Source organism: Mesoplodon bidens (genome assembly GCF_964165515.1).
Source record: "Mesoplodon bidens genome assembly, contig: HAP1_SCAFFOLD_42, whole genome shotgun sequence".
Lineage (NCBI taxonomy): Eukaryota > Metazoa > Chordata > Mammalia > Artiodactyla > Ziphiidae > Mesoplodon > Mesoplodon bidens.
The window spans coordinates 1,547,991-1,573,105 of NW_027671544.1; the positions used below are offsets into that span (position 1 = coordinate 1,547,991).

General features: G+C 42.6%; 1 long non-coding RNA gene across 1 annotated transcript in view; it reads left to right on the forward strand.

Moving 5' to 3' along the window:
- Window positions 1-25,115, forward strand: part of LOC308611258 — a 638,467-nt gene that overhangs the window by 71,896 nt on the left and 541,456 nt on the right. The window contains exon 2 of the long non-coding RNA XR_014014812.1: window positions 10,739-10,765. This is a non-coding gene — a long non-coding RNA (uncharacterized lncRNA). The remainder of the gene's footprint in view (window positions 1-10,738; window positions 10,766-25,115) is intronic.

The window sequence follows — 25,115 nt, forward strand, 5'->3', positions numbered from 1 at the left end:
AATAGACAAGACCTACACCTTCCTCAGTGAAAGAGACTCAAAACCCGATATTTCCCAAAGAGGAATAGATCTGACTAGTAAGAAACTTAAAACCTATGCATTGATATGTCTCCGCAAGGGAATCAAGTGTGTCTAAACTGGCATAAAACATGGCAGCGAGAATCAGCTCAAGCCCACTATAAAAAGGAATTGCAAAAAAAAAACACAAAAACAGGGAAATTCTTTACAATTCCTTCAGGGTCTCTGATGATCCCTGGAATGACCGTGTCTACAATGATAGCTGGATGTGGCATAAGACTGGACACTTGGGACTGAGAGGGTTGGTGTGATTAGGTGAGCAAATGCAGACCCTTTAAAGCAATAATGTATTGCACCCATTCCATGGGTCCCAACTATCCAGGTTGAAGGGACTATTACTACAGGTATACCATGTACGGGAAACCTAGAGAATGGATACACTGTGAATAGGTAAGGTTTCTAAATCTCAATGAATCGTGCCTCTCCTGGTGCTCCGGTTTGACTTTCCAACTGCTTTACTATCAATCTCCCAACTTGGAGAGAGAGCCCCTTTAACCTCCTGGTACTCACAGGTTGCCAATTTGGCAGAGGATGAAAGGGAAGAGGGAGAACCAATGAGAGAGTAGCTGTTAGGCATTTGGATGGGCCCATGTCACTCTAATTTCCCGGCAAGAAGAAGAATTAACCAAAGTCTCAGCCACCCACGGGGAACCAGTATAGGTCCTGAACCAAAATTTTGGACTTGCGTTCAGCTCACAAAAAACGAGTTGAAAAATTTAGCTCAGGGGCACAGCAATTCACAAACTGTCAGAGTAATAAAGGACAACTATCGTCCAAAAATCTGTTGAGGGAAGGCAACGAGGAGGACTTGAAAGCGAGGCAGAATAGCAGGAAACAGATTTCTAAACGTACGTTGGAATCGCCTTTAAAGCACAGGTAGAGGGGCAGAAGTTCAACAATGATGCACTTGGCCAGAAAGGGTGTATGTGTTTTCCCTTGAATATATTCAGTAGAAAACGCATACGACCTTTCTGGCCAAGCAAGCAAGCTGACAATGCAAATCTGCACAACAATGAAGTATCACTTCCCACCACTCAAAAGGGACATCCACAAAATATGTAAAAACCAGAAAGGCAAGACAGGCCCTGGAGAACTGGGAACCTTTTTATGCTGATGGGCGGGATGCAAATTGCCAACTGCCTCACTGGAGGAGTGCATTGTGTTCCATAAAATAAGTAAACTACAGAGCTACAGAGCCAAAGGCACTTCCAATCTAGGGTATATACCTTGGGAAAACTGAAAATCAATAAGACAAAGCCGCCCCGAAAGTCAGGGATACACTGCTTACAAGAAGCTCAACTTGGGTACAGGTTAAATATCCCAGGAAATAGAAAAATGGTTCAAAAATTTGTAGTACTTACGTACGATGGAATATCCCTCAGCCATGAAATCAATGTCATAAGACCAGTATCAGCAAAATGAGTGGATTCATGTACGGTGATTCTAAGTCAAATAAGTCACACAGAAAAAGAAACTTATCATAAGATATCACTTATGAAGTTCCTCTAAACATGGCTACACATGAACTGAGTTAGGAAAGAGAACAGAGTCTCACATTTAGAAAACATTCTTTTGCCTGCTTAAGGGGGAAGGAGAGGTGGGGTGATGCATAAAACCAGAGTTTGATATAAGCACAGATACCGTTCCAAAAACGAACTATGGAATAGACAAGACCTACACCTTCCTCAGTGAAAGGGACTCAAAACCCCTTATTTCCCGCAGAGGAATATATCTGACTAGTAAGAATCTTCAAACCTATGTACTGATATGTCTCCGCAAGGGAATGAAGTGTGTCTAGACTGGCATAAAACATGGCAGTGAGAATCAGCTCAAACCCACTGTAAAAAGGAATATCAAAAGCAAAACAAAAAAAACAGGGAAATTCTTTACAATTCCTTCAGGGTCTCTGATGATACCTAGAATGACCCTGTCTACAATGACAGCTGCCTATGGCATAAGGCTGGACACTTGGGACTGAGAGGACTGGTGAGATTGGTTGAGCAAATGCAGACCCTTTAAAGCAATAATGCGTGGCACCCATTCCATGGGTCCCAACTCTGCAGGTTGATGGGAATATTACTACAGCTATTACATGTACGGGAAACCTGGAGGATGGACACACTCTGAATATGAAAGTTTTCTTAAACTCAATGAATCATGCCTCTCCTGGTGCTCCGGTTTGACTTTCCAACTGCTTTACTATCAATCTCCCAACATTGAGAGACAGCCCCTTTAAACTCCTGGTTCGCACAGGTTGCTAACTTGGCAGAGGACGAAAGGGAAGAGGGAGAACCTAATGAGAGAGTAGCTGTTAGGCATTTGGACGGGCACATGTCACTCTAATTTCCCGGCAGGAAGAAGAATTAACCAAAGTCTCAGCCACCAACCGGGAACCACTATAGGTCCTGAACCAAAATTTTGGACTTGCGTTCAGCTCACAAAAACGAGTTGAAAAATTGAGCTCAGGGGCACAGCAATTCACAAACCGGCAGAGTAATAAAGGACAACTATCGTCCAAAAATCTGTTGAGTGAAGGCAAAGAGGCAGACTTGAAAGCGAGGCAGAATAGCAGGAAACAAATTGCAAAAGTTACATTGAAATTGCCTTTAAAGCACAGGATGAGGGGCAGAAGTTCGACAATGATGCACTTGGCCAAAAAGGGTGTATGCGTTTCCTCCTGAATATATTCAGGAGAAAACGCATACGCCCTTTCTGGCCAAGCAAGCAAGCTGACAATGCAAATCTGCACAACAATGAAGTATCACTTCCCACCGGTCAAAAGGGACATCCACAAAATGTGTAAAAACCAGAAAGGCAAGACAGGCCCTGGAGATCAGGGAACCTTGTTATGCTGATGGGCGGTATGTAAACTGCCAACTGCCTCACTGGAGGAGTGCATTGTGTTCCGTAAAACAAGTAAACTACAGAGCTACAGAGCCAAAGGCAATTTCAGTCTAGGGTATATACTTTGGGAAAACTGAAAATCAATAAGACAAAGCCACCCCCAAAATCAAGCATACACTGCTTACAAGAACCTCAAATTGGGTACAGGTTAAATATCAGAGGAAATGGAAAAATGGTTCAAAAAATTGTGGTACTCAGGGAGATCAGCTCGGAGCTTTGTGACCACCTTGACGGTTGGGATGGACAGGGTGGGAGGGAGGGAGATGCATGAGGGAAGGGATGTGGGAACAGATGTATATGTATGACTGATGCACTTTGTTATAAAGCAGAAACTAATTAACAAAAAATTAAAAAATAAAAAAAAATAGTTTTGGTACTTACGTACGATGAAATATGCCTCAGGAATGAAATCAGTGTCATAAGACCAGTAGCAGAAAAATGAGTGGATTCAGGTACGATGATTCTAAGTGAAATAAGTCACAGAGAAAAAGAAACTTATCATAAGATATCACTTATGAAGATACTGTAAAAATGGCTACACTTGAACTGAGTGAGGAAAGAGAAAAGAGCCTCACATTTAGAAAACACTCTTATGCCTGCTTAAGGGGTAAGGAGAGGTGTGGTGATGCATAAAAACCAGAATTTGATATAAGCACAGGTACCGTTCCAAAAACCAACTATGGAATAGACAAGACCTACACCTTCCTCAGTGAAAGGGACTGAAAACACCTTATTTCCCACAGAGGAATATATCTGACTATTAAGAATCTTAAAAAATATGTATTGATATGTCTGTGTAAGGGAATCAAGTGTGTCTAGACTGGCATAAACATGGCAGCGAGAATCAGCTCAAACCCAGTATAAAAAGGAATTTCAAAAAGAAAACAGAAAAAACGGAAATTCTTTACAATTCCTTCAGGGTCTCTGATGAAACCTGGAATGACCATGTCTACAATGACAGCTGGATATGGCATAAGGCTGGACACTTGGGACGGAGAGGATTGTTGAGATTGGGTGAGCAATTGCAGACCCTTTAAAGCAATAATGCATGGCAACCATTCCATGGGTCCCAACTCTGCAGGTTGAAGGGAATATTACTAGAGCTATAACATGTACGGGAAACCTAGAAAATGGACACACTGTGAATAGGAAAAGTTTCTAAATCTCAATGAATCGTGCCCCTCCTGGTGCTCCGGTTTGATTTTCCAACTGCTTTACTAGCAATCTCCCAACTTGGAGAGACAGCCCCTTTAACCTCCTGGTTCACACAGGTAGCCAAATTGGAAGAGGATGAAAGGGAAGACGGAGAGCCAATGAGAGAGTAGCTGTTAGGCATTTGGATGGGCACATGTCACTCTAATTTCCCAGCAGGAAGAAGTATTAACCAAAGTCTCAGCCAACCACCTTGATACAGTATAGGTCCAGATCCAGAATTTTGGACTTGCGTTTAGCTCACAGAAAACGAGTTGAAAAATGGAGCTCAGGGGCACAGCAATTCACAAACTGTCAGAGTAATAAAGGACAACTATCGTCCAAAAATCTTTTGACGGAAGGCAACGAGGTGGACTTGAAAGAGAGGCAGAATAGCAGGAAACAGATTTCATGAGGTATGTTGGAATTGCCTTTAAAGCACAGGAAGATGGGCACAACTTCGACAATGATGTACTTGGGCAAAATTGGCGTATGTGTTTTCTCTTGAATATATTCAGGAGGAAACGCATACGCCCTTTTTGGCCAAGGAAGCAAGCGGGCAATGCAAATGCACACTTCAATGAAGTATCCCATCCCACCAGTCAAAAGGGACATCCACAAAATGGGTAAAAACCAGAAAGGCAAGACAGGACCTGGAGAACAGGGGGCCTTGTTATGATGATGGGCGGGATGTAAATTGCCCCTGCCTCACTAGAGAAGTGCATTGTGTTCCCTAAAACAATTAAACAACAGAGCTACAGAGCCAAAGGCACTTCCAGTCTAGGGAATATACTTTGGGAAAACTGAAAATCAATAAGACAAAGCCACCCCATAAGTCAGGGCTACATTGCTTACAAGAACCTCAACTTGTCTACAGTTTAAATATCCCAGGAAATATAAAAATCGTTCAAAAAATTTTGGTACTTACGTTCGATGGAATATCCCTCAGCCATGAAATCAGTGTCATAAGTCCAGTAGCAGCAAAATGAATGGATTCATGTACGGTGATTCTAAGTGAAATAAGTCACACAGAAAAAGAAACTTATCATAAGATATCACTTATGAAGATCCTCTAAACATGGCTACACATGAACTGAGTTAGGAAAGAGAACAGAGTCTCACTTTTAGAAAACACTCTTATGCCTGCTTAAGGGGGAAGGAGAGGTGGGGTGATGCATAAAACCAGAGTTTGATATAATCACAGGTAGCGTTCCAAAAGCCAACTATGGAATAGACAAGACATACACCTTCCTTAGTGAAAGTGATTCAAAACACCATATTTCCCGCAGAGGAATAGATCTGACTAGGAACAATCTTAAAACCTATGCATTGATATGTCTGCGTAAGGGAATGAAGTGTGTCTAGACTGGCATAAACATGGCAGCGAGAATGAGCTCAAACCCACTATAAAAAGGAATTTAAAAACCAAAACAAAAAAACAGGAAAATTCTTTACAATTCCTTCAGGGTCTCTGATGAAACCTGGAATGACCCTATCTACAATGACAGCTGGATGTGGCATAAGGCTGGACACTTGGGATTGTGAGGATTGGTGAGATTGGGTGAGCAACTGCAGACCCCTTAAAGAAATAATTCATGATACCCATTCCATTGGTCCCAACTCTCCAGGTTGAAGGGAATATTACTACATGTATAACATGTACGGGAAACCTGGAGAATGGACACAGTGTGAATATGAAAGGTTTCTAAATCTCAACGAACTGTCCCTCTCCTGGTGCCCCGGTTTCACTTTCCAACTCCTTCACTATCATTCTCCCAACTTGCAGAGACAGCCTGTTTAACGTCCTGGTTTGCACACGTTGCCAATTTGGCAGAGGATGAAAGGGAATAGGGAAAACCAATGAGAGAGTAGCTGTTAGGCATATGCACGGGCACATGTCACTCTAATTTCCCGGCAGGAAGAAGAATTAACCAAAGTCTCAGCCACCCACCAGGCACAAGTATCGGTTCTGAACCAAAATTTTGGACTTGCGTTCAACTCACAATAAAACGAGTTGAAAAATGGAGCTCAGGGGCACAGCAATTCACAAAATGTCAGATGAATAATGGAGAACTATCGTCCAAAATTCTACTGAGGGAAGACAACGAGGTAGACCTGAAAACGAGGCAGAATAGGAGGAAACAGATTTCAAGAGGTACGTTGGAATCACCCTTAAAGTACAGGAAGAGGGGCACAACATCGACAATGATGCCCTTGGCCAAAAAGGGCTATGAGTTTTCTCCTGAATATATTCAGGAGAAAACGAATACGCCCTGTTTGGCCAAGGAAGCAAGCAGGCAATGGAAATCTGCACTACTAAGAAATATCACTTCCCACCGGTCAAAAGGGACATCCACAAAATGTGTAAAAACCAGAAAGGCAAGACAGGCCCTGGAGAACAGGGAGCCTTGTTATTCTGATGGGCGGGATGTAAATTGCCAACTGCCTCTCTGGAGGAGTGCATTATGTTCCCTAAAACAAGTAAACAACAGAGCTACAGAGCCAAGTGCACTTCCAGTCTAGGGAATATACCTTGGGAAAACTGAAAATCAATAAGACACAGCCACCCCCAAATTTAGGGCTGCACTGCTTACAAGAACCTCAACTTGGGTACACCTTAAATATCCCAGTAAATATAAAAATGGTTCAAAAAATTGTGGTACTTACATATGATGGAATATCCCTCAGCCATGAAATCTATGTCGTAAGACCAGGAGCAGCAAAATAAGTGGATTCAGGTACAATGATTCTAAGTGAAATAAGTCACACAGAAAAAGAAACTTACCATAAGATATCACTTATGAAGATCCTGTAAACATGGCTACACATGAACTGAGTTAGGAAACAGAACAGAGTCTCACATTTAGAAAACACACTTATGCCTGCTTAAGGGGGAAGGAGAGGTGGGGTGATGCATAAAACCAGAGTTTGATATAAGCACAGGTACAGTTCCAGAAATCTACTATGGAATAGACAAGACCTACACCTTCCTCAGTGAAAGGGACTCAAAACCCCATATTTCCCGCAGAGCAATATATCTGACAAGTAAGAATTTAAAACATATGTATTGATATCTCTCCGTAAAGGAATCAAGTGTGTCCAGACGTGCATAAACATGGCAGAGAGAATCAGCTCAAACCCAGTATAAAAAGGAATTTCTAAACCAAAACAAATAAAACAGGGTAATTCTTTCCAATTCCTTCAGGGTCTCTGATGAAACCTGGGAAGACCCTGTCTACAGTGACAGCTGGATGTGGCATAAGGCTGGACACCTGGGACTGAGAGGATTGGTGAGATTGGGTGAGCAAATGTAGACGCTTTAAAGCCATAATGCATGGCACCCATTCCATGGGTCTCAACTCTCCAGGTTGAAGGGAATATTACTACAGCTATGACATACCGGAAAGCTAGAGAATGAACTCACAGTGAATTACGAAAGGTTTCTAAAACTAACTAATAGTCCCTCGCATGGTGCTCCGGGTTGACTTTCCAACTGCTTTACTATCAATCTCCCAACTTGGAGAGATAGGCCCTTTAACCTCCTCGTTCGCACAGGTTGCCAATTTGGCAGACGATGAAAGGGAAGAGGGAGAACCAATGAGAGAGTAGCAGTTAGGTTATGGACGGGCACATGTCACTCTAATTTCCAGGCAGGAAGAAGAATTAACCAATGTCTCTGCGCCCCACCGGGAACAAGTATAGGTATTGAACCAAAATTTTGGACTTGCATTCAGCTCTCAAAAAACGAGGTGAATAATGGAGTGCAGGAGCACAGCAATTCACAAACTGGAAGAGTAGCAATGGAAAACTATTGTCAAAATTCCGTTGTGGGAAGGCAACGAGATGGATTTGAAAATGAGTAAGAATATCAGGAAACAAATTCCAAGAGTTACGTTGGAATCTCCTGTAAAGCACAGGAAGAGGGGCACAACTTTGAAAATGATGCACTTGTCCAAAAACTGTGTATGCATTTTCTCCTGAATATATTCAGGAGAAAACGAATACATCATTTTTGGCCAAGGAAGCAAGTGGGCCGTGCAAATCTGCACTACAAAGATGTATCACTTCCCACCCGTCAAAAGGGACAACCACAAAATGTGTAAAAACCAGAAAGGCAAGACAGGCCCTGGAGAACAGGGAGCCTTGTTATGCTGATGGGCGGGATGGAAATTGCCAACTGCCTCTCTGGAGGAGTGCATTGTGTTCCCTAAAACAAGTAAACAACAGAGGTTCAGAGCCAAGGGCACTTCCAGTCTAGCGAATATACCTTGGGAAAAATGAAAATCAATAAGACAGAGCCACACCAAAATTTAGGGCTGCATTGCTTATAAGTACCTCAGCTTGGGTACACCTTAAATATTCCAGGATATACAAAAATCGTTCAAGAAATTGTTGTACTTATGTACAATGGAATATCCCTCAGCCAAGAAATCAATGTCATAAGCCCAGTAGCAGCAAAATGAGTGGATTCATGTACGATGATTCTAAGTGAAATAAGTCAAACAGAAAAATAAACTTATCATAAGATATCACTTATGAAGGTCCTCTACACATGGCTACAGATGAACTGAGTTAGGAAAGAGAAGAGAGTCTCACATTTAGAAAATATTGTCATGCCTGCTTAAGGGGGAAGGAGAGGTGGGGTGATGCATAAAACCAGAGTTTGATATTAATCCAGGTAAAGTTCCAAAAACCACATATGGAATAGACAAGACCTACACCTTCCTCAGTGAAACTTACTCCACACCCATATTCCCCATAGAGGAATATATCTGACTAGTAAGAATCTTAAAACCTATGTATTGATATGTCTCTGTAAGGGAATAAAGTCTGTCTAGACTGGCATAAACATGGCAGTGAGAATCAGCTCACACCCACTATAAAAAGGAATTTCAAAAAAAAAATAAAAAAACTGGGAAATACTTTACAATTCCTTCAGGGCCTCTGACGACACCTGGAATGACCCTATCTACAATGATAGCTGGATGTGGCATTAGGCTGGACACTTGGGACTGAGAGGATTGGTGAGATTGGGTGAGCAAATGCAGACCCTTTAAAGCAGTAATGCATGGCACCCATTCCATGGTTCCCAACTCTCCATGTTGAAGGGGATTTTACTACAGCTATAACATGTACGGGAAACCTAGAGAATGGACAAACAGTGAATACGAAAGGTTTCTAAAACTCAACGAATAGTCCCTCTCCTGGTGCTCCGGTTTGACTTTCCAACTGCTTTACTATCAAACTCCCAACTTGGAGAGACTGCCCCTTTAACCTCCTGGTTCGCACAGGTTGCCAATTTGGCAGAGGATGAAAGGGAAGAAGGAGAACCAATGAGAGAGTAGCTGTTAGACATTTGGACTGGTACAAGTCACTCTAATTTCCCGGCAGAATAAGTATTAACCAAAGTCTCAGCCACATGCCGGGAACCAGTATACGTCCTGAACCAAAATTTTGAACTTGTGGTCAGCTGCCAAAAAACGAGTTAAAATATGGAGCTCAGGGGCACAGCAATTCACAACCTGGCAGAGTAATGAAGGAGAACTATCGTCCAAAAATCTGTTGAGGGAAGGCATTATGGCGGACTTGAAAGCGAGGCAGAATAGCAGGAAACTGATTTCAAGAGGTACGTTCGAATTGCCTTTAAAGCACAGGAAGAGGGGCACAACTTCGACAATGATACACTTGGCTAAGAAGGGTGTATACGTTTTCTCCTGAATTTATTCAGGAGAAAGCTCATACATCATTTTTGGCCAAGCAAGCAAGTTCGCAATGCAAATCTGCACTACAAAGATGTAAAACTTCCCAACGGTCAAAGGGATATCCGCAAACTGTGTGAAAACCTGAAAGGCAAGACAGACCCTGGAGAACAGGGAGTCTTGTTATGCTGATGGGCGGGATGTAAATTGCCAACTGCCTCTCTGGAGGAGTCAATTGTGTTCCAAAAAACAAGTAAACAACAGAGCTACAGAGCCAAGAGCACTTCCAGTCTAGGGAAAATACCTTGGGAAACTGAAAATCAGTAAGACACAACCACCACAAAATTTAGGGCTGCACTGCTTACAAGAACCTCAACTTGGGTACACCTTAAATATCCCAGGAAAGGCAAAAATGGTTCAAGAAATTGTGGTACTTACGTTCGATGGAATATCCCTCAGCCATGAAACCAATGTCATAAAGGCAGTAGCAGCAAAATGAGTGGATTCAGGTACAATGATTCTAAGTGAAATAAGTCACACAGAAAAAGAAACGTATCATAATATTTCACTTATGAAGATCCTGTAAAGATGGCTACACATGAACTGAGTTAGGAAAGAGAACAGTGTCTCACATGTAGAAAACACACTTTTACCTGCTTAAGGGGGAAGGAGAGGTGGGGTGATGCATAAAACCAGAGTTTGATCTAAGCACAGGTACTGTTCCAAAAACCAACTATGGAACAGAGAAGAGCTACTCCTTCCACAGTGAAAGGGACTCAACACCCCATATTTCCAGCAGAGGAAAAAAACTGACTAGTAAGAATCTTAAAACCTATGTCTTGATACGTCTCCATAAGGGAATCAAGTGTGCCTAGACTGGCATAAACATGGAAGTGAGAATCAGCTCAAACCCACTACAAAAAGGAATTTCAAAAACAAAACAAATAAACAGGGAAATTCTTTACAATTCCTTCAGGGTTTCTGATGAAACTTGGAATGACCCTATCTACAACGACAGCTGGATGTGGCATAAGGCTGTACACTTGGGACTGAGAGGATTGGTGAGATTGGGTGAGCATATGCAGACCCTTTAAAGCAATAATGCGTGGCACCCATACCATGGGTCCCAACTCTCCAGGTTGAAGGTAATATTAATACAGCTATAACATGTACGGGAAACCTAGAGCACGGACACACTGTGAATACGAAAGGTTTCTAAAACTCAAGTAATAGTCCCTCTCCTGGTGCTCCGTTTTGACTTTCCAACTGCTTTACTATCAATCTGCCAACTTGGAGAGACAGGCCCTTTAAACTCCTGGTTCGCACAGGTTGCCAATTTGACAGACTATGAAAGGGAAGAGGGAGAACCAATGAGAGAGTAGCTGTTAGGCATTTGGACGGGAACATGTCACTCTAATTGCCTGGCAGGAAGAAGAATTAACCAAAGTCTCAGCCGCCTGCCGGGAACCAGTATAGGTCCCGAACCAAAATTTTGGACTTGCATTCAGCTCACAAAAACGAGTTAAAAAATGGAGCTCAGAGGCACTGCAATTCACAAACTGGCAGAGTAATAAAGGACAACAATCATCCAAAAATCTGTTGAGGGAAGGCATCGAGGGAGACTTGAAGGAGAGGCAGAATAGCAGGAAACAGATTTCAAGGGGTACGTTGGAATCACCTTTAAAGCACAGGAAGAGGGGAACAACGTCGAGAATGATGCACTTGGCCAAATATGGTGTATACGTTTTCTCCTGAATATATTCAGGAGAAAACGCATATGCCCTTTTTGGCCAAGCAAGCAAGCGGGCAATGCAAATCTGCACTACACAGAAGTATCAATTCCAAGAGATCAAAAGGGACATCCTCAAAATGTGTAAAAACCAGAAAGCCAAGACAGGCACTGGAGAACAGGGAGCATGGTTATGCTGATTGGCGGGATGTAAATTGCCAACTCCCTCTTGGGACCAGTGCATTGTGTTCCGTAAAACAAGTAAACAACAGAGCTACAGAGCCAACGGCACTTCCTATCTAGGGAATATACCTCGGGAAAACTGAAAATCAATAAGACAGTGCCACCCCAAAATTTAGGGCTGCACTCCTTACAAGAACCTCAACTTGGGTACACCTTAAATATCCCAGGGAAACAAAAATGGTTCAAGAAATCGTGGTACTTACGTACGATGGAATATCCCTCAGCCATTAAATCAATGTCATAAGACCAGTAGCAGCAAAATGAGTGGATTCAGGTACGATGATTCTAAGTGAAATAAGTTACACAGAAAAAGAAACTTATCATAAGATATCACTTATGAAGGTCCTGTAAATATGGCTACACATGAACTGAGTTAGGAAAGATAACAGAGTAACGAATCTTATCATAAGATATCATTCATAGTGGGAATGTACACATGGCTACGAATGAACAGAATTACAAACACAACAGAGTCACACATTTAGCAAACAATATTCTGCCTGCTTTAGGGGAAAGGTGAGGTGGGGTGATGCATAAAACCACAGTTTTAAATTAGCACAGATACCGTTACATAAACCAAGTATGTAATAGACATCACCTACTCCCGACACAATGAACTGGACTCAACACTCCCGATTCATTACAGAGGAATATATCTGACTCCAAAAATTTTAAAACATATGTATTCTCATGTGTCCATAAAGGAATCATGTGTGTTTATAACAGCATGAACAAAGCACTGAAATTCACCTAACACCCTTATAAAAATAAATTTCAAAAGCAAAATGCAAAAACAGCGAAACAGAGAGAAAGTCTTAAGAATTACTTTCAGGGCCTGTGATGCAACCTGGATTGTCCACCTTTACACCCACAGCTGGATGAGACATAAGACTGGACAGTTGGGGCTGACAAGATTGCTGAGGTTGTGTGAGCAAATGAACACCACTTAGAGGAATACTGTGTGCTACCCATTCTAGTGGTCCCAACTCTCCAGGTTTAAGGGAATCTTCCTACAGTTAAAGCATGCATGGGAAACCAAGTGGGTGGTACACTGTGTAATTGGGAAAGTTTTCTAAAAGGTACCTCATTTTTCCTTTCGTCATTCTCGGCTTCGCCATTCCATCTGCATTACTAAATATCTCTCCACTTGGAGTATCAGTGCGTTTACCCTCCTGCTATGCACAGTTTTCAAATTGTGCAGAGGATGAACAGGAAGAGGGGAAACAAATGAGAGATTAGCTGTAGGTGTTTGGATTGGAACATGTCACTCTAGTTTCCCATCAGGAAGAAGAATTAACCAAAGGCTCAGCCTGAAGCCCAGGAACAAGACTAGGGCCTAGAGCCATCCTACGGTATTGCAGCCAGCTCACAAATAGGCGAGATGAAAAATGGAAATCAGGGACACAGCAATTCACAAACTTTCAGAGTTATAAAGGACAACTATCATCCAGAAATATATTGAGGTAAGGCAGTGAAGAGGATTTGAATGCAAGGCAGAATTGAAGGAACCAGATTTCAAGAGGTAGAATGGAATCGTCTTTAAAGCACATGAAAAGCGACAGAACTTCGACAATGTTACTCTTGGCCGAAAAGGGAGTATGTGTATTTTCTTGAATATATTCGGGAAAAAATGCATACGCCTTTTTTGGCCAAGCAAGCCATCAGGCATTGCAAATCGACACTACATAGAAGTGTCGCTTACCTACAGTCAAAAGGGCCATCCGCAAATAGTGTAGAAACCACAAATGCAGGACAGGCCATGGAGATAAAGGAGCCTGATTACGCCGATGGACAGGTTGTAAATTGCCAACAGCCTCTCTGGAGAACTGTATGTTGTTTTCTAAAACAGAGCTACAGAGCATAGCACACTTAAACTCATGGTCGTGTATTTTGGGAAAATTAAAAATCCACAACACACAGCCAGCCCAAAGTTTAGGGCTGCTCTGTTTACAAGAAGCTCGACTTCAGTAAACTTTAAATATACCAGGAAATGAAAAAAAAATGGATATAAGTGTTGTGGTACTTATATACAATGGAATGTCACTCAGACATAAAATCAATGTCATAAGGCCAATAGCAGCATAATGAGTGGCTTTAGGTACGATGATGCTAAGTGAAATGAGCCACAAAGAAAAAAGAAACTTATTGTAATATATCACTTATACAGGGAATGTAAACATGGCTACCCATGAACTGAATTTCAAAAGTGAACATAGTTACATATTTATAAAACACACTTATGCCTCCTTAAGGGGAAAGGTGACGTGGGGTGATGTGTAAAAGCAGAGTTTCAAATTAGCACAGATACCATTCCATATACCAAATATGTAATAGACAAGACCTACTCCTTTCTCAATGAACTGGACAAAAAACACCCTATTCACTGAAGAGGAGTATATCTGACTGGTAATAACCTTGAAACCTATGTATTTATATGGCTCCATAATGGAATCAAGTGTATGTAGATTGGCATAAACACAGATCAATGGAACAGGACAGAAAGCCCAGAGATAAACCTACATACCTATTGCTATCTCATCTATGACAAAGGAGCTAAGGATATACAATGGAGAAAAGACAGTCTCTTCAGTAATTGGTGCTGGGAAAACTGGACCCCTACACATAAAAGAATGAAATTAGAACACTCCATAACACCATACACAAAAATAAACTCTAAACAGATTAGAGATCTAAATATAAGACCAGACTCTATAAAACACTTAGAGGAAACTATAGGCAGCACACTCTATGACATAAATCACAGCAAGATCCTTTTTGACCCACCTCCTAGAGAAATGGAAATAAAAACAGAAATAAACACATGGGACCTAATGAAACTTAAAAGCTTTTACACAGTACAGGAAAACATAAACAAGATGCAAAAACAACCCTCAGAATGGGAGAAAATATTTTCAAATGAAGCAATTGACAAATGATTAATCTCCAAACTTTACAAGCACCTCATGTAGCTCAATATCACAAAAACAAACAACCTAATCCAAAAACGGGCAGAAGAACTAAATAGACATTTCTCCAAAGAAGATATACAGATTACCAAGAAACACATGAAAGGATGCTAAACATCACTAATCATTAGAGAAATGCAAATCAAAACTACCGTGAGGTATCACCTCACAGCAGTCAGAGTGGCAATCATCAAAATAATCTACAAAACAATAAATGCTGGAGAACCCTTTATTGGAGAAAAGGGAACACACTTGCACTGTGGGTGGGAATGTAAATTGATATGGGCACTAGGGAGAACAGCACGGAGGTTCCTTTAAATAACTAACAATAGAAGTACCATACAACACAACAATCCAACTACTGGGAATTTGCCTTGCGAAAACCATATTTCTAAAAGAGTTATGTACAAAAATGTTCATTGCAGCTCTATTTACAATAGCCAGGACATGGAAGCAACCTAAGTGTCCATCGACAGATGAATGGATAAAGAAGATCTGGCACATATATACAATGGGATATTACTCAGCCATAAAAAGAAGCAAAACTGAGTTATTTGTACTGAGGTGGATGGACTTAGAATCTGTCCTACACAGTGAAGTAAGTCAGAAAGGGAAAAACAAATACTGTATGTTAACAGAGATATACGGAATCTAATGAAGAAAAAAAAAAGATTTTGAAGAACCTAGTGACAGGACCGCATTAAGGACACAGACATAGAGAAAGGACTTGAGGACACCGGAAGGGAGATGGGTAAGCTGGGACGAAGTGAAAGAGTGGCATGGACATAAATACATTACCAAATGTAACACCGATAGCTACTGGGAAGCAGCCACATAGAACAGGGAGATCAGCTCGGTGCTTTTTGACCACATAAAGGGGTGGGATATGGGGTGTGGGAGGGAGATGCAAGACGGAGTGGATATGGTGATATTTGTATATGTATAGCTGACTCACTTTTTTATAGAGCAGAAATGAACACTCCAGTGTAAAGCAATTATACTCCAATAAACGTGTAAAAGGAAAAAAAAAAAAGAAAGCACATGGATAAACCTACACACCTATGGTCAACTAATCTATGACAAAGGAGGCAAGACTATACAATGGAGATAAGACAGTCTCTTCAATCATTGGTGCTGGGAAATATGGACAGCTACATGTAAAAGAATGAAATTAGAACACTCCCCAACACCATACATAAAAATATATTCAAAATGGATTAGAGACCTTAATGTAAGACCGGATAGTATAAAACTCTGAGAGGAAAACTTATGAAGGATACTATGACGTAAATCACAGCAAGAACTTTTTTGATCCACCTCCTATAGTAATGAAATAAAAAAGAAAACTAAACAGATGGCACCTAATGAAACGTAAAAGCTTTTGCAAAGCAAAGGAAACTACAAACAGGATAAAAAGACAACCCTCAGAATGGCAGAAAATAATTGCAAACGAATCAATGGACAAATGATTAATCTCCAATATATATAAACAGCTCATGCAGCTCAATATTAATAAAACAAACAAACCAATACAAAAATGGAAGAAGATCTAAATAGACATTTCTTCCAAGAAGACATAGAGATGGCCAGTACGCACATGAAAATCTGCTCAACATCTCTAATTATTAGACAAATGGAAATGGAAACGACAATGAGGTATCACATCACATCTGTTAGAATGGGCATCATCAGAAAATCTACAAACAACAAATGCTGGAGCGGGTGTGAAGAAAAGGAACTTTCTTCCACTATTGTAGCGAATGTAAATTGATACAGTCTCTATGGGGAACAGTATGGAGGTTCCTTAAAAAACTAAAAATAGAATTACCATATAATCCAGCAATCCCACTACTGGGCATATACCCAGAGAAAACCATAAATCAAAAAGACACATTCACCACAATGTTCATTGCAGCACTATTTACAATAGCCAGGTAATGAAAGCAACCTAAGTGCCCACAGACAGACGAATGGATAAAGATGTGGTACATATATACAATGGAATATTACTCAGCCATACAAAGGAATGAAATTGGGTCATTTGTAGAGACCTTGAAAGATCGAGAGACTGTCATACAGAGTGAAGTAAGTCAGAAAGAGAAAAACCAATATCGTATATTAATGCATATATGTGGAACCTAGAAAAATGGTACAGATGAACCAGTTTGCAGGGCAGAGATAGAGACACAGATGTAGAGAACAAACATATGGACACCAAGGGGGGAACGCCATGTGAGGGGGGTGGTGGGATGAATTGGGAGACTGGGATTCACATGTGCACACTTATATGTATAAAATAGATATCCAATAAGAACCTGCTGTATAAAAGAAATACATAAATTTGAAAAAATTAAAAATAAATAAATAACATTTAATAAAATAAAACAGAAAAAGAGTTTTTCCCTTCACATAGTCGTCTTTATATTAATGCATTATTTCCATGTTTATATCACCAAATTAAAACAAAATAGGAATAAATAAAATCTACCTTGAACCAAAAAGAAAGAAAAAAAAAAACAGAAACCACCATTTATACAGAGGAAAATCGTATTAGGGCACTTGCTCCAGTGGTAAAAAGATTTAAGTTGGTCAGAGGTGGGAAATCGTCTCCCATGCAGTCAGCAGCGCTCCCCCCCACAAGGAGCATCCTTATTGCAAAGCTGGGTGACTGTGTCGAGGCGTCTGTGAGTAAATGTGAGCTGAGCCCCAGTCCTGCTGCAGCTGAACTCTTCCCACCCTTTCCAGGTAAAACACCTGAATATGTAGAAGCATTTGCAAGCCTAGAAGAAGGTCTGTGGAGCCACACCAGCGACAGCATGCAGGCCGACATGGTGCCTGCAGGCCAGCCAGGATGGTCCTGGCCCCAGATGCTCTTCTGGAAGCTTTCCATTTCCCTGCCTGAGATACCCCTCCTGCCACGTCCCCCACTGCTTTTTTACTTCCTCACCTCTGCCTGGGGAGAAATTCCAGCGGCAGGTATGGGTGACACATCCTCTTCTTTAGCAGGTGGCATCCTGGCAACTCCTGCAGAAAGTCCAGCAGAGCCCCACTAACACTGGGCCACCCACAAAGCCACGGCCCCTCACACCCTCCCACCACCCCAGCCCTGACACTGCTGACGGGGCAGAGAATATGGCGTCAGACACAGCTACAGGGGCTCTTGCTGACTGGAGAGGTGTTTATATTGACCTCAACTCAGGCACACTTGGGGAGGGCTGGCAGGCAGTGTCAGGCTGCCCAAATCAGCCAATCCTCATCCCTCAGGGGCTCACAGTTGCAGAAAATGAACCTTGCTAAACGGGCCAGGCCCAAGGAACATGTGGGGGCTCTTGAGAGTTAGGATAGACAAGGGGCTGCAGCTGAGGCTTGTTTTCTTACCATTCTATCTCTTCCATGAGTGGAAAACAACTTCAAGAAGACCCTATCCTAATGAGAAGAACCCAGGAGTCAGGGAGAGGAGTGATGGTGGGTGGTGACAGAGGCCTGGTGCCCTGGCTGCAGTGGAAGTGTCTGGAAGACCAGGCAGAGAGAGGCTGCACAGAGTGATAGCCAGGGTCACAGACCTGTCAGAGCTGCTGTTTGTTAGTTCAAGTCCTGCTCTGAGGGGTTCTGTGTCAGCTGTGAGTGACAGGTGAGCTGGGGGTTCTCTGCAAGATGGGCTATGTGCACAGTTCCTGTGTGTCCAGCCCTGCCGGGGTACCTGCCCAGGGGAGTTCCGTATCCTGGGAAGGGCCTGACTATGAGAGCCCCATGGGCTGCTGGGTAGCTGCAAAGGTGAGCTCCATACCGTGGGAGAGACTTGACCACGAGAGCCCCGTGGGCTGTGGGGTGGGGGGTGCAGCCCAGGTGAGCTCCATATCGTGGGATTGGCCTGACCACGAGAGCCCCATGGGCTGCTGGAGACCTAGTAAAAGATATCAGGACAGTCACCGAAGCCACCGAGAATATATATCCAGTAGCTCCTATTTCCTACACCCTGCTGGTCATTCTACCATCCACCAGGCCATGGCATTCTGTATTAGACATCAATGATTCCTTCTTCTGTATTCCATTCATCTCAGAGTCACAAGAATATTTTGCTTGTGAGTGGCAGGACACTACATGCAACAAAAGCAATAATGCTGGGCCGTCCTGCCCCAATGGTTCAAAAATCCCCACACCATCATTGGGGAAATGTCCTCTAAAGACCTAAAAGTTCTACTTCTGTAAAAGGGAACCCTCCTTCAATATGCAGATGACATTCTGATCACCAGGCCTACTAAAGACGCCTCTGAACTACCTAGCCAAGAAAGGATAGAAGGTGTCCAAGAAAAAGGCTCAAATATCCCAGGCTAAGGTGACATGCCTGGGCTTCATTCTCACAGATATTCGGAGAAACGCATCCCAGGATAGGGAAGAAGCCATTTGCAGCGTTACCTCTTCTAAAACTAGAAGACAGCTTAGGGGTTTCTTGGGAGGCCAAGGTTTTCTGCATCTGGATCCCTAACTACAGTCTAATAGCTGGGCCTCTACATGAAACACTGACACAAAAAGATGATGATCCTTTTGAATAGAATCCAGAAGCAGCCTCTCAAGAATGGAAAGAGCAATCAATTCTGACCCTTGCCCAGGAACACCCTAATTTAGCTAAACCCTTTGACCTTTACATACCCGGTCAAAAGTTAATTGCCATTGGAGCCTTAGTGCTAAAACTGGGACCACTTGAAATGGAGCAATACAAGAATGCAATTCAGGTATGATAAACTATAGTCACCAAGGGCTTTGCCACCGACTCATCAGGCCAGGATACTGGGGTATCTAAAAAGCTGAAAATCAGCAGCCCACAAGGCCAGCTCCCTCCTAAGGGAAAAGGAGCCCACGTGGTGATCCTAACCACCCATCATGCCCTGAAGTTGCAGGGTTCTCTCTGTGGGCACACTGACTTCGAGTGAGGAGGTCCTCCAACTCCAACCTCCAGAGAGACAAACGGGTGCAACGGGCCCCCAAGATGACTTGTGTGACCATCACTTGACCTGGAGTTTCTCTCAGAAAACAACAAGACTGTGCCCCGAAAGAGCAGACTACTGCTTGCAGGAATTACTGCACCCACAGGGGAGCTAATAAGCTTGGAGGGGGAAATGTATATCATGCATTCACCATAGAAAACCCTACAGACAACACGGTGATGGTGGCCAATATGACCGGCTGGACTGCTGGCTACTTCTAAAGGCCGTTGACTCAGTGGACGTCATGGTCCTGAATCACCACTGACCCTTGACTGTCTGGGAGTTGTGCGGGCAAGGCTCTGACACATGGTGCTGTTTGTACATTAATTCAGGTACCAAATTAAAGAAAGCACAGACTACTGGTCAGAGCATCTAGGCTGGCAAAAACCATCTTCCTAAGGTCGCTGAACAAATGTGGTGTGGGGTGAAACCTGCCACCTCAGCATCTCTGCACATCTCTTTCCTGGACCCTTAAAGGTCATTAGAATCTATAACACTTCCAATGCTGGTGCTCAGGCGGACGAGAAGTGAGGCAGGAAGCCTTGGGACAATCAACCTCACCTGGAGGCTGGTGGGGAGACGTTTTGCCCCTCCCCCCAGGTATCAGGGCTCCCACCATAGCATGAAGCAGTTACAAAAGAGGGGTCTGCACCCTCAACACCCCAAGAATGTGGAACAGAACAAAAAGCAGAGGAGGTGTTTGTCTCCGGCAAAGTTCTTTAAAAATTCCTGGGAGATAAAAAGAGAATCTGGGCAATAAAATAAAGTCTAACCTGTTTTTCCTTTGTGCTTTGTCTAATTTCACGTGCTCCTAGGGTTCCGCATGCAGAGGTCCCACACCTGGCACTTCAGACCCGATTTCCTAGAACAGAAAGGCTGGGTCGACACCTCAGCTAGCGGGGTCCCATGCAGACTCCGTGGCATAGAGCCTGAGCTGCAGCCAACCCAGCCCTCGAGAGCTCCATCCGCTCCCTCCCACAGACGCTACCGGGATCCCTACACAGCAGCCCAGCCCACAGCCCGTGGGGGAGTGCACACTCTCACCTCTCCATTCTGTTTTCAAAATAATGTTTCCTTTGCTTCTGAACAAAACTCAGTCTTCATCTGTTGGCTCCAATGACACTGGGCACAGGGACTCCTGTTGGGGTCCACTCTGGAGGATCAGTAACAGAATTTGAGAACATTGTAACTTCAATGAACAGATGTGTGAGCCAAACTGTAGTTAACATAGAGCAGTGTATAACGCTCGGGTTAAATAAGATGTTTCTAAGACTTACATTTGATATTTCCATCACTTTACTATAAGCAAGTTCAGTGAACACGTCTGTCTTATTTTTCAGGTCAACATTAGAGAAATGAAGTGATTTATTTCCATGGATGTACATTGAATACTCTTGGCTGAAGCTTCAATCTTGTTTTGAATGCTTTTCCATTGAAAATGATACCTCTCTTTCAGTTCCCCCATTTCTGAGAAGTATAAAATCTTACAATTTATTATTACCAAAGGGGAAAGGTAGGAGAAGGGATAAATTAACAGTTTGGGATTAACACATACACACTGCTATGTATAAAATAGATCATCAACAAGGAACTACTGTATAGCACAGGGAACTACACTGAATATTTTGCAATAACATAAAAGGGGAAATAATCTGAAAAAGAATCGGTATTTTTATTGACATCATCTATCAATGACAGATAAAATGTAACCTAAGCAAGGCCGATGGTGAGCGCTTCTAACCCTGAAGATTTCAATCATCTAAAGTTTGGGCTCTGCCTATTTCCCAAGGCCCTTAATGGACATACGTGTAGCTGTAGCTTAAAAATTCCCCAGTTTGGGGTTCAGGGAGGCACTGATTTGGAAAAATCCCTGGTGTTCTCCTTACATGCACGGGACCCTTCCTACAGCTAAAACATGCCTGCCACACCTAGAGGATGGTACACCGTTTGATCGGAAAGAGTTTGGAAAAGGCACCTCATCTCCTCATCGCCTGGTGCTCGGGTTCACCCCTCCAGCATCTTTGCTAACAATCTCCTCACTTGGGGATATCAGCACCGTCAACATCCTCTTGCACACAGTTTGGAATTTGTCCAGAGGAAGAAGCGGAAGGATGAGAAAAATTTAGAGACAAGTCTTAGGTGTTCGGACAGGAACATGCCACTCTAATTTCCCATTAGGAACAAGAATTAACCAAAGGCTCAGCCTGCCTCCTCAGAACCAGAATTGGGCCTGAAGCAATCCATTGGTTTGGCGGCCAGCTCACAAAAAAAGCGAGTTGCAAAATGGAGCTCAGGAGCAGACAATTCAAAGACCTGCAAAGATATAAATGATAACCAACGTCCAAAAATATATTCAGGTAAGGCACCGAAGAGGATCTGAATGAGAGGCAGAATTGCAGGAAACAGATTTCAAAAGGTAGATTGTACTCACATTTAAAACATATGAAAAGCAGCAGAATTTCAAAAATGATGCAGTTGGGCAAAAGTGTGCATGTGTTTTTTTCGTGAAATCTTCAGGAAAATAAAACACATACAGAGTTTTTGGCCAACCAAGCAAGCGGGAAATGCAAATCCGCACAACAAAGAAGTCTCAAAATACACTGCTTAGAAAGGCCATCCAAAAAATGTGTACAAACCAGAAATGCAGGAGAGGCCAGGGAGAACAGGGTGCTTAGTCACACTGATGGGTGGGGTATAAATATCCAAGAGCCACTCTGAAGAAGTGTATGCTGTTTCCTAAAACATCTAAAATACAAAGCCCCCGAGCAAAGGGGACTTCAACTTATGGGCATATTACTTGGGAAGACTAAATATCGGCAAGACACAGGCACCCCAAAGTTTAGGGCTGCTCTGCATACAAGAACCTCTACTTCGGTACACCTAAATTATCCCAGATAAAAGAGAAATGCATAAAGCACTTGTGGTAATTTTGTACAACGGAATATCACTCAAACGTGAAATCAATGTCATAAGGCCAGTAGCAGCATAATGAGTGGATTTAGGTATGATGATTCTAAGTGAAATTAGTCACACAGAAAAAAAGAATCTTATCATAAGATAGCACTTACAGAGGGAATGTCAACATCACAACACATGAACTGAATTAAGAAAGAGAACAGAGTCTCACATTTAGAAAGCACTCTTATGCCTGCTTAAAGGGAAAGGAGAGGTGGGGTGATGCATAAAACCAGAGTTTGATATTAGCACAGGTAACATTCCATAAACCAAATACAGAAGAGACAAGACCTACACCTTCCTCAGTGAATGGGACTCAAAACCCCTATTCCCCGCAGAGGAATATATCTGACTAGTAAGTATCGTAAAACCTATGTATTGATATGTCTCCATTGGGGAATCAAGTGTGTCTAGACCAGCATAAACACGTCAGTGAAAATCAGTTCAACCCCATTATAAAAATGAATTTCAAAAACCAAACAAAAAAATAGTGAAATTCTTACACAATTCCTTCAGGGGTTCTGATGAAACCTGGAATGACCCTATCTGCAAAGACACTGGATGAGACATAAGGCTGGACACTTGGGACTGAGTGGACTGGTGAGATTGGGAAAGAAAATGCAGATCCTTTAAAGTAGTAATGCATGACACCATTCCATGAGTCCCAAATCTCCAGGTAGAAGGGAATATCAATACAGTTATAACACGTATGGGAAACCTAGAGAATGGACACACTGTGATGGCGTAAGGTTTCTAAAATCTCCTAATTTGTCCTCTCCTTGTGCTCCAGGTTGGCATTCCAACTGCCTTACTATCAATCTCCCAACTTAGGAGAGTTAACCCGAATAACCTCCTGGTTCGCACAGTTTGCTAATTGTGCAGAGGATGAAAGGGAAGAGGGAGAACCAATCAGAGAGTAGATGTAGGCATTCGGATGGGCACATGTCACTCTAAATTCCCGTCAAGAAGAATAATTAACCAAAGCCTCAGCCACTTGTAGGGAACAGTATAGCCACCCCTGGAACCAGTATAGGTCCTGAAGCAAAATTGTGGATTTGCGGTCAGCTCCCAAAAATGGGATTTGAAAATTGGAGCTCAGGGGCACAGCAATTCACAAACCTGCAGACTTATAAAGGACTACTCTCTTCCAAAAATCTGTTGGGAGAAGGGAACGAAGTGGACTTTAAAATGAGGCAGAATTGCACAAAACATATTGCATGAGGTAAATTGGAATCGCTTTTAAAGCACAGGAAAAACATCACAACTTCGACAGTGATGCACTTGGCCAAAAACGGCGTATGGCTTTTCCCCTGAATATATTCAGGAGAAAACGCATACACCCTTTTTGGCCAATCAAGCAAGCATGCAATGCAAATCCACACTACAAATTATTGTCACTACCCAGCGGTCAAATGGGACATCCGAAAATCTGTAAAAACCAGAAAGGCAAGAGAGATATGACAAGGACATGAAGCAATGTGATCCCAAGGGTCAAGGAGGATTGTGATGACCAGCTCATGGAGCATTGTTATGACAAGATTATGTAGCATTTTGCTGACAAAGGCATGGAGCATTGTGATGACAATGCTCATGGAAACCTGTGATGACAAGCATCACGGAGCATTGTGATTAAAGCTGTCATGGAGCAGTGGGATGACAAACGCATGGAGCATTTTGATGACAAGAGTCCCGGATCATTGTGTTGTCAGGGTTCATGGAGCGTTGTGATGACAGTGGTCATGGAGCATTGTGATGAGAAGGTCATGGAGCATTGGGCTGAAAATGTTCATGGAGTATTGTGATGACAGGTGCCATTTAGCATTGTGACGACAAGGTCATGGAGCATTGTGATGAGAAGACCATGGAGCCTTGTGATGACAAGTCTCATGGAGCATCCTGATGAAAAGGGGCATGGATCATAGTGATTACAGGGGTCGTGGAGCATTGTGATGACAAGGGCATGGAGCATGGGATGAGAAGTCCAGGGAGCATTCTGATGACATTAATCACGGAGTTCTGTGATGACAAGGACATGGAGCATTGTGATTACAGGGGGCTTGGTGCACTGTGAGGATAAGGGCATGGAACATTGTTATGAAAATAGCATGGATCCTTGTCATGACAGGGTTCATGGAGGATACTGACAACAAGTGTCAGGGAGCATTGTGATGACAGGGGTATTGAGCATTGTGATGACAAAGTTCATGGAGCATTGTGATGAGAAGACCATGGATAATTGTGATGACGAGCGTCATGGGGCATTTTGAAAATAAGTGTTATGGAACATTTTGATCACAAGGATTTGGAGCATTGTGATGACAGATGTCATGGAGCATTTTGATTTCATTCTGATGACAGTAGCATG